The 10,188-nt window shown below is 37.2% G+C and overlaps 1 long non-coding RNA gene across 1 annotated transcript in view; it reads left to right on the top strand.

Annotated features, from left to right (window-relative positions):
• Positions 1-897: 897 nt before the first annotated feature.
• The window catches only part of LOC103100058 (uncharacterized), a 108,984-nt gene continuing 99,693 nt past the window's right edge, over positions 898-10,188 (top strand). The window contains exon 1 of the long non-coding RNA XR_001622939.2: positions 898-1,332. This is a non-coding gene — a long non-coding RNA (uncharacterized LOC103100058). The remainder of the gene's footprint in view (positions 1,333-10,188) is intronic.

The raw sequence follows: 10,188 nt of genomic DNA, 5'->3' as shown, positions 1-10,188 counted from the left end.
CACGTTGGCTACAGGAAGGGTGGGGTGAGGGGAGGGAGGAATAGAATATGATTCTTAAAACCCAGGGAAAATGTTCTTAAATTGATGAAATAAAATTAAAATTAAAAAAAATGTCTGTAGAAAAGAACTGCAAAGTTACAAAGGAACACCAGTCAAAAGTCAGCTACCTGTGTAAAGATTAAAATTTAGGGGGGAAACTGATAGAGGTAGAAATTAGTTTCTCTCTGCAAGGAGTATTTTATTTTTAGAGGTTTATTGAAGATTAAAATATAAAGAAAATACAAGTAAGAGGCCCAAAGAGCCTATTCACGACCACTCACATCTTGCCTGCTAGGTGGAGAGCCGCATCTGCTACCAAGCTGAAGTAGGAAAAAGGGGGGCACAGAGCCTTTTTACAACCAGGTTAAATACCTCATCTTGCTCTCAGCCCAGGTGAGGTTACAAGGCATTCTGGGGAAGTGGAGCAAGGACTTCTGGGGATTGAAATCCTGGAATCAAGTTTCCATTTTTACACCTGGTAATGTATGTGATATGCTCACATCTCTCATACTGGAAACTATGCTTCTAGAAAGATAGCCACAGAGCTGGCTGGCTTTAGGATTGAGATACCATCCTTGCCTGTGTGTCTGCTTGTATGCCATGTCATCTCTTCCTGTACACTTTCCAGCAGACTGACTTGGTAGTTAGAGACATGGAAGTAGGAAGGTCTTGGTTCAAATCTTAACTCTGCAACTTTCTAGCTGGGCATGAGTCACTTAACCCCGCTGAACCTCAGCTTCCTCAGTTATACAATGTTGACAAAATTACCTGAAAGTAGCTAGGCGGCACAGTGGATTGAGTGCTGGATCTGGAGTCAGGAAGACCTGAATTCAAATACAGCTTTACAGACACACTAGTTCTGTGAACCTAGATAAGTCACTTAACCCTATTTGCCTCAGTTTCCTCAATATGTAAAATGAATTGGAAAAGGAAATGGCAAACCACTTCAGTATTTTTTGCCAGGAAAATCCCAAATGAGGTCACAAAGAGTTGGACACAACTGAAACGACTGAACAATGACCATCTTCTTTGCATTCATTTACCTTCCACTCCAGCCTAGCCATTCTCCTCATTACTTGTTAGATATGCCTATGCAATTTGGAGATAGAAACGAAATCAGACTTGGACTCTGGAGAACTGATATATTCTCTCCAAACCTATAATACACATAATCAAGTATGATTAGAGTGATCTCTATCAGGCTATTGGGTAATTGACACAAACAAGGCACCAAATTTCAGACCAGAGATAAAAGATATATGAAGTGGAGTGTACTCTGTCAATAATGAGGGGGTAAGCAAACACTTTCTTTAATAATAGTTGATTTATAAGGGTATAAGCATGTTTAACAGCATCAATCCATTTTGTTTTTGACACAACAGATCCTTTAGGATAAGTGCCTTATAACAGGTCCCTACTCCCTTTCAAATCCATAAAGTACATTCTCCCCCCAAACAGAGAGAAGTGATAGTTCCTTCCACTTTGACCAATGGATCTCTGTAGTTGACCAAGGTTTTGTTGCTTTGTTGTCTTTATCTAGATTTTAGTCATTGTATGTATTGTTCTTTTGAATGTTTTCTTGATAGTGTGTCATTCATACAAGTCTTTGTGTATTTCTCTTTTCATATTGATAATTCTCTCTGGCGCAGTAATGTTCCATTACTAGAGTTATAATGAGGAATTTTGGTACCCAAGGCAATCAGCACAAAATGTGCCTGGGGTAAGCAGCACAAGTACTTCTTTGCATTACATGATGTGAAATTAATTTAAGAATTAATTAAGACAAATTCAGTTGAGAGGGAGAATTAGTTACTTACACTGTCCTATGGCTTCTATGCTGCTGAAATATTTCAAATGTATTAAATACTATGCTCCTTAAAATATGGTACTCTGGGGTAAAGCTCCTGTTACTCTGCCCCAGTTATTGTTCTGTCAATTACATTCATATTTCATAATTTGGTCACATATCCCTCAGTCATCGAATATATTTTGTTTCTAGCTTTTTGTGAATACAATAATGCATTATTACTAGACAATTTAGACAATAAATACAATATCTGTGTCTTTCTTTTCAGTTAGTAACTTGTTGAGGTATAATCCTAGTGGTGAATTAAATGTGAGCAGGTTTAGTTCTATAGGAAACCAACCCAACTTAAGATTCAGAATATTAAATCTGGGCTCAAGATGAACCATTTAGAATTAAACTTAGAAGAATTTCAAAGTTGGAAAGAATCCTGGAAATGATCTAGTCTGCCTCCTTTATTGCCCAAATAAGGAAGCTAAGGTCATTTGAGGTTAAATGATGCTCACAGCAACACAATTAATGATAACAGAACTTCTCAAGTAGATCTGTGATCTCATCATTTTGAGGAGTCCCTCCAACAATGAAGATTTCAGCTCATCCATGACTGCCCATTCAATCTGACTCTTTCCTCTCTTTTCCCAAAAATTCATTCTGTGAGTCCACAGTAGGTGGATTTGCTCATCTTCTTCCACATTTCTAGCATATGAATACTCTGACTGCTTACCTGTTAACCCCATCTTGCCACATGACTAGTTCTTCTTTTATTATCATGCAAATGATACTAGAGAAGATGTTTGTATATCAATCAAATTTCCTTTTTATAATCCAGCCATCTGGACAACTGAACCTTGCCATTTTTCCTGGGGCTATGTTTTATCCTTTGATTTGTCATTGTACCCCAAGGACCAGTGAATTTGACCATCTCACTAGTTAAGTGCTTGATTAAATGGAAACATTTTATTTTCAGCTTTTTGTGATCACAAATAATGCTGCCACAAACATTTTTATGCATATGGGTCTTTCTTTTTAGCAAAAAACCAAACCAAACCAAACCCCCAAAAAACCTTGTTGGGTATAGTCCTAGTGGTAGAAAAAGGATTTTTAAATCCATTTATTCCTTTTTCTTGAGTAGTTTTCTAACTAACTAACTAACGAACGAACTAACTAACTAACTATATATATATATCTGTATATAGATGTATATAAAATATATATATCTTGCAAAGGAAGTCATAACACAAAGTATTGAAATAATTCCACTTACTAAGTGACAGAGTCCAAAACTCATCGTCATAAACCTCAGAGACTTGGTTTGGGTTCCATAAGAATAAGAAGTCATATACAATCATCATAATCATCATATGAGTCATATGTTATTGACTAAGTAACTATACTAGTTAACAGTCTTTTCTGAATGAGATTCTTAAGTATAGGGTCAATTAAAGAAGATCTCCTATAACCCCTTTTAGGTTCTCTGAAAGCAAATAGGTTAAAAAAAAAGAAAGTATATAAGATAGGAGCAGTGGGTAGAATGCCAGACCTGGAGTTGGGAGGACCTGGGTTCAAATCTTGCCTTAGATACTTCCTAGCTATATGATCCTGGGCAGGTCACAACCTCATTTGCCTAGCTCTTATTGCTCTTCTGTCTTTGAGTCAATATTGATTCTAAGACAGAAGGTGAAGAATAGATAGGAGTTAATCTTGAGTGGTATTAATATAGGAGAAACACATCCAAGTTTGGAGTAGGGTCTTGCTCTAAGAATGGGAGACTCAAACTCCATTCAGTCCAGAAGTAAAAAAAAAATAATTTTATTTGAAGTAGAGTTGTTTTATGGTGGTATAATATCTGGTGGAATGGTCTGGGGGCTAATCAGGTAGCCTCAGGGCTGATGGACAAGCCCAGGGGCTAGTAGAGAAGCCTTTTTAGAGCTGATAGCAGCTCCTCTGGAGAGTGGCAGCTTCCCCACCTATGAATCAGGGTAGGCATATTTATTGGGATCTGGTAACTTAGTGTCTCCCTTTCCAAACTTAGGTGGAGGTATGTTTTGGAGTTTGTTGCCATAGGGAATAAGGAGCATGTGCAAGATTGGGAGATTCTTCTGGAATACCAGAGTCCTCAGTGCACAGGTTCCAAGTTCCTTGTCATCATTCATCAACTTGGGAGAGGTCTTGTTGCCCTTCTAGAGTGGGAACATGGGGGGTGGGGGTGGGCAGGATGCGGTACATTGGAGAATCACTATAGGTAATTAATTATTTCTAAGAACACAAAGCTGATTCCTAGTATAGAATGTCACAGATCTAGTACACAGAGTGGATAACTGAACAATCTACAATTCATGCTTGACTAATGCTGAAATGACAGGCTTTGTAGTTGATATTTAGCCAGTGCTACCTTTGAGAAATGCAAGATTTCAGAATATGAGGATCCCGTTCCTATTACTATCCCTTACTGCCCACGGTCAGCTCACATCATTGTGGGGATATGGATATTAAAAACAATAACAATCACCATCACAACATCTGGGCAACACACAGGGCTTAGGTCAAAACATTAATTCCTCTCAGTATCTGGCCACAAAGCTACTAGTAAATGAATCCTGCTATCTATCTCTTTTGAGTGCATGTCCAAATGAGAATTATTTCCTCTCTATAGAGCCTGATATGTGTCCTTGATATTCTATAGCATAGGTTGGTTCTCTACCAAGCCCTGCTCTGCTGATCTTAGCTCTCCTGAGTTATTATCCCAACATTGATGACTCCCAGATTGATATATCTCTCCAGTCTTGATATTTCTCCTTTCTATTCTTGGTATTCCTATTTATACCCTTTGTGAACATGGCCAAATTACTGTAACTGTCTGAGTATAGGTTTCCTTAAATGTCAAATGAGTCCATTGGATTAGATGGCCTTTTGCCAACCTGTTATCTAGGTCCTTCCAGATGTAAATTTGATAATCCACTATCTAGAGTTATGTGGCAGTATCTTGAATGCCAGGCTAAGGAATTCCAGTTTTAATTACTACAATAAATGACATAATTAGACCTACAGTTTTTTTTAACCAACCTTAGGATTTCATTAGTATAGGAAATTCCGCAGTGAGGAAACTCCCCCTCCCAATGAAGGTTGGCACATTCTTTGCAACATAGTCTTAGGGAGTTATTTTGGGCATTGAGAGGTTAAAGGATTTGTCCAGGGTCCTAGGGCCAGACTTGACCTTGTCTTCCCGATTCCAAGGTCAGCTCTTTATCTACTAAATTGTGCTGCCTCTCAGATCTGTACTTAAGAAAGGAAATTCAGAAACCTTGTGAAGAATGGACTGGGCAGGGGAGAAAGTAGACACTAGAGCAACTGTTAGTATACAATTATTACAATAATTCAATGGTAATGAGGGACTTGCACTAGGCTAGTGGCATTTAGAGGGGCAGATTTGAAGATTTTTGGCAGAAACAAAAATTGCTTGAATATGCAGACTAAAGGAGTGATTTCTTCAAAAGTCAATTTCAACAAATATTAATTAAATGCTAGCATGTGCCAGACACTGGGGAGACAGAAGAAAGTGGCCCTTAGTGTAACAGAATTTATAATCTGCTAAGAAGAAACATGTATACAAATAATTAAATATAGAATATATACAAAGTAATTTCAAATTAGGGGACTAAGCAAATAGTATATTAGAACAAATAATAAGGATAAGATGAGATAATATATTAAAGCACTTTGAAAATCTTAAAGTGATTTATAAATACATACTATCATTAATGAAGACGACCATATCTTGAGGATAGCCTTCTGAAGGATTAGTATATATATATTAATAGAGATTATATTTACTTTAAGAGGCAGCTGGTAGACATTGTTTCAAGAGGCAGAGCCAACATGGTAGAGTAGAGGCAGGGAAGCCCTAACCCCCTCAGAAAATGCTCCCCAAATAATGTTAAAATAACACTTCAAAACATATACTGGAGAGATAAAAGCAATAGAGGGATGGAGTGAGTCAGTCTATGACCTCAGACAACTTGGAAGGTCAGTAGGAAAAACCCGTTTCATTGGGGTAAGAAGGAAGCATGGCAGGCAACAAGGCTGTAGCAAAGAGTCTCCTCCCCAAACTGCATGCCCCAGGACCCTGCGTAAACCAACAGCAAGGCACCCTTATGCCCACTCCTCAAGGTTCCAACCCTCATTCCAAGCCCTCAGTGAGGATCTGAGCCCCAGTACAAGGCAATCTGAAGTGTGCTTGGCTGTTACAAAGCAATAGCAAGCCTTGGGAGAGACTGAATTAGTGCTGAGCGGAAGCTTCCAGAGCTCTCAGCCCACAGGTGGTAAGGTGGTCTATATACTGGTCAGGAGATTACAGGTGATTCTTTGCTGACATTGGATGTAGAACTCTGTGGCATTGCCCATATCAAACTCTGGATCATAGTCCTGAAAAAAGGGGTAGGAGCTGTAGAGACAGAGACCTGGATCATTGTTCCAGGGTAGAAGAGAGTACTTGTGGTAAATCACAGCCTGGAGCATAAGCCAGGAGAGAACTGGCCATTACTCTCCTGAACAGACCACCTAGGAAGAACTAAAACTTGCATTTTCGAGGGTAGCAGCATGAAAAATCAGAAGTATTGGAGTTTCCCTGCCATCCTAGGTACAGTGCCCAACTTTAATAGAAAAATAAAAGTCTAGAAAAAGGCTGGGGAAATGAGCAAACATAAAAAAAGCCCCTCCTCATTGTAGAAAATTATTATGTGTCAAAGAAGAGCATGGCACAAACTTAGAAGAAGATGATGGATCAAAGCAGCTACAGACAAAATGTCAAAGAAAAAAAGTGATTTGATCTTAACCCTGGAAGATCTCAAAAAGAATTTAACAAATCAAATGAGAAAGGCAGAGGAAAAAATGAGGAAAATAAATGAAAGTGATGCAAGAAAGTGTCAAGAGCCTGGTAAATGAGGTGTTAAAAAAGTACTAAAGAAAATAACATCTTAAAAATAGAATAGGCCAAATGGTAAAAGAGGTACAAAAATCCTCGAAAGAGAATACTTTTTTAAAAAGCAGATTGTTCAAATGGAAAAGGAAGTACAAAACTCATTGAAGAAAATAATTTCTTAAAAATTAGAATTGGGCAAGTAGAAGCTAATGACTCCAGGAGACATCAAGAAACAATGAAATATAATCAAAGAATATAAAAAAATGGAAGAAAATATGAAATATTTCCGTGGAAAAACAACTGATCTGGAAAATAGATTCAGGAGAGCTAATGTGAGAAATATTGGACTACCTGAAAGCCACAATCAAAAGAGGAGCCAAGACATTATATTATAAGAAATTTACCAAGGAAAACTGCCCTGAATATTCTTGAACAAAGGGGTAAAATTGAAATTGATAGAATCTATTGACCACTCCCTGAAAGAGAAAACAAAATGAAAACATCCAGGAATATTATAGTCAAATTCTAGAGTTCCCTGGCCAAGGAGAAAACACTGCAGGCAGTTAGAAAGAAAAAAATTAAATATCATGGAGCCACAGTCAAGATTAAATAGAACATAGAGCTTATACAATAAAGGATCAGAAGGCTTGAAATATAATATTCTGGAAAGCAAAGGAACTAGAATTTTAATCAAGAATAACCTACTCAATGAAACAGTATAATCCTTTGGTGGGGGAGGGAGCAGAGAAGAAGGAATGATCTTTTAAAGAAAAGAGAACTTTTGGGGGCAGCTGGGTAGCTCAGTGGATTGAGAGTCAGGCCTAGAGATGGGAGGTCCTAGGTTCAAATGTGGCCTCAGACACTTCCCAGCTATGTGATCCTGGGCAAATCACTTGACCCCCATTGCCTAGCCCTTACCACTCTTCTGCCTTGGAGCCAATACACAGTCAGTATTGACTCCAAGACAGAAGGTAAGGGTTTAAAAAAAAGAAAGAAAAAAGAACTTTCAAGCATTCCTGATAAAAAGTCCAGAACTGAACAGAAAATATGATGTTTAAGTACAAGAGAAGCATAAAAAAGTAAACAAGAAGGAGAAAACTTAAGGGATTCAATAATGCTAAATATTCCTACATGGAAAAATGATACTTGTAACTCAAAATATTTTTATGATTATTAGGGCAATTAGAAGGAAGCTATGGGAATAAGTTGACTATGATGGCATGATACCTCCCCCGCCCCCCAATAAGGGATGAGAAAGAGGGAAGGGAGAGAGAACAGGATAAATTATCTCACATGAAAACCTGATGGGAGTGGGATGATGGGCAATGCTTGAACCTAACTCTCAAAGTGGAATTGGTTCAAAGGTATAATATCCCTGCTCAATTGGGTAAAGAAATCTTTCTTATCCCACAAGAAAGTAAGAGAGGAATAAGAAAAGGGAGGGGGGCTAATAGAAGGAAGGGAGAATTGGGGGCATGCACACTCTGTGACCATTGTGAAGGTTGTGGGACTTCTAGCATTTGGAAAACTCTTGTCTCTTGCCCCTCATGACTCTCTGGTGACTGGAAGACTTACTTCTTACCCAGACTGATGTCAGTCCTCTAATAAGAGGGGCTTTGGAAAGGGATGCAGAAATTGGAACACCAGAAGGAAGTAGGGTTTTTTTTCCCTGGGAATCCAGAGTGACTAGGTATGCATTTTACCTACCTCTCAAAGGAAGCTTGCTAAGGCTAACAGTCAACAAACTCATGACTGGAGGCCTTTTCTGTCTCTGGCCTGCTTTTTATTATTTAATTAATAATTATAAATTGAGATATAGTGTTCAGAGATTCTTAATTTTTAACAATAGTCAATTATACTTACAGTTTACCTAATGTTGAACCAGTCATGCATTCCTGGCATCAATCCAACCTGGTCATTGTGTATAATCTTTGTGATTATCTTTTGGGATATTTTTTCTTTAATAAATTTTTCACTGTTGTTTCTATACTTCAGGTCATTTACCATCATAATGATAAATTATGTAAGAAAAAGAAGTGCCATGATTTGTATTTTGTATTTTTATTATTTTTATTTTTTGGAGTCTAATTTATTTTAGACCCCAAATAATCAAAGTGAATGTTAAAAAAAATTGGTTAGGCATATTTATTCATTTATTTTCTGTTGCTTCTATATTAACATAATTTCCCGAGGGGGGTTTTTTAGTTTTGACTCTGGCTTTGGTGTATTCATATAGAAAATGTGGTTCAAATTCCAGATTTAGACCTATGGCCATAGCTGATGGTGTGTCATTGTGCAGATAAGTTGGATTGGGACAGGGGTTGTGCAGGGGAATGTGGAAAGTTATTGGAACTCGGAGCAAATAAATTCATTTAGTATAAGCCCAACACAAGACTGTGGTTTCTGGGTTGAATTCCCAAACTTGCTCTTTGGCTTTCCTTTACCTTTGTTTCTTATTGTACTCCTGGCCCTTAGCTCCTACATACTTGGGGGATAGAAATTACTTTAAATTGGACCTATACAAGGACCTATTTTGAATTTTTTCTTATGTTTTTTATTATTTTTCTATTCTTTTGATAATTGACTCATACACCCCCATAACTGAACATTGCATTCTGAGCTAAACTTGATGTTTTTTAATACTTACTTTAGGGGGGATTGTATTTTAATTTAAAATCTAAGAATTTTTGAATTTTTGTTTGAGATTGTATTTTTATAAAAATCCAAGAATTTTGATTTTTTGTTTAAGATTGTACTTTTATAAAAATTCAAGATTTGATTTTGTTCGAGAAAAGATCTTCAAGAAAGAAGCTTAAAACTTTTATATCCAGAGAATGAACTGTTGCAGAAAGATGCCGAAAACCTACACTTCATCAAGAAGATCAAGAATGAACTTTGTATATGATTGATTGAACTGAACTTTGATTGAACATTTATTGTAAATGTACATATTTATGCCAAAAGGGACTGCCCCTAATTTGGCTTTCTGTCAATGTGCCTAGCAAAACATTGGTTTTGCTTTCTTTTCTTTTCTATTTCCTCTCTCACTATTCTAATTTCTCTTAGAAAATTGAACATCGTGTATATCTATAGTTAGAAGTACATTTAGGATTACAAATTGATTATGTTAAATGATCAATGGGGAGACTAGTCTCCCAATGATCATCAGGGGGGATTGTAAACCTTAAACTTCCCTTAACTGGAAGTCTTTGGTCAGAGACTTAATGGCTCCTTATCTACTATGTTGATAAGGGGAATATTTTCAAGCACTCTGAATATCAATGAATTTGAGCTTTCTATGCACCCCTAGATTGATGAGATAGAATATCAGATAACTCTAGTCTCAGAGGTGCAGCCTAGACCATCTCAGAAAGTTTTTTTTTTATCACCATATACTCATATGTCCTGGAAAAGTGACCCTTTAACC

The sequence above is a fragment of the Monodelphis domestica genome, chromosome 6 (genome assembly GCF_027887165.1).
Source record: "Monodelphis domestica isolate mMonDom1 chromosome 6, mMonDom1.pri, whole genome shotgun sequence".
NCBI classification, from domain to species: Eukaryota; Metazoa; Chordata; class Mammalia; order Didelphimorphia; family Didelphidae; genus Monodelphis; species Monodelphis domestica.
The sequence above is the reverse complement of the archived record's forward strand: the minus strand, read 5'-3'. Positions and strand labels throughout refer to the sequence as shown.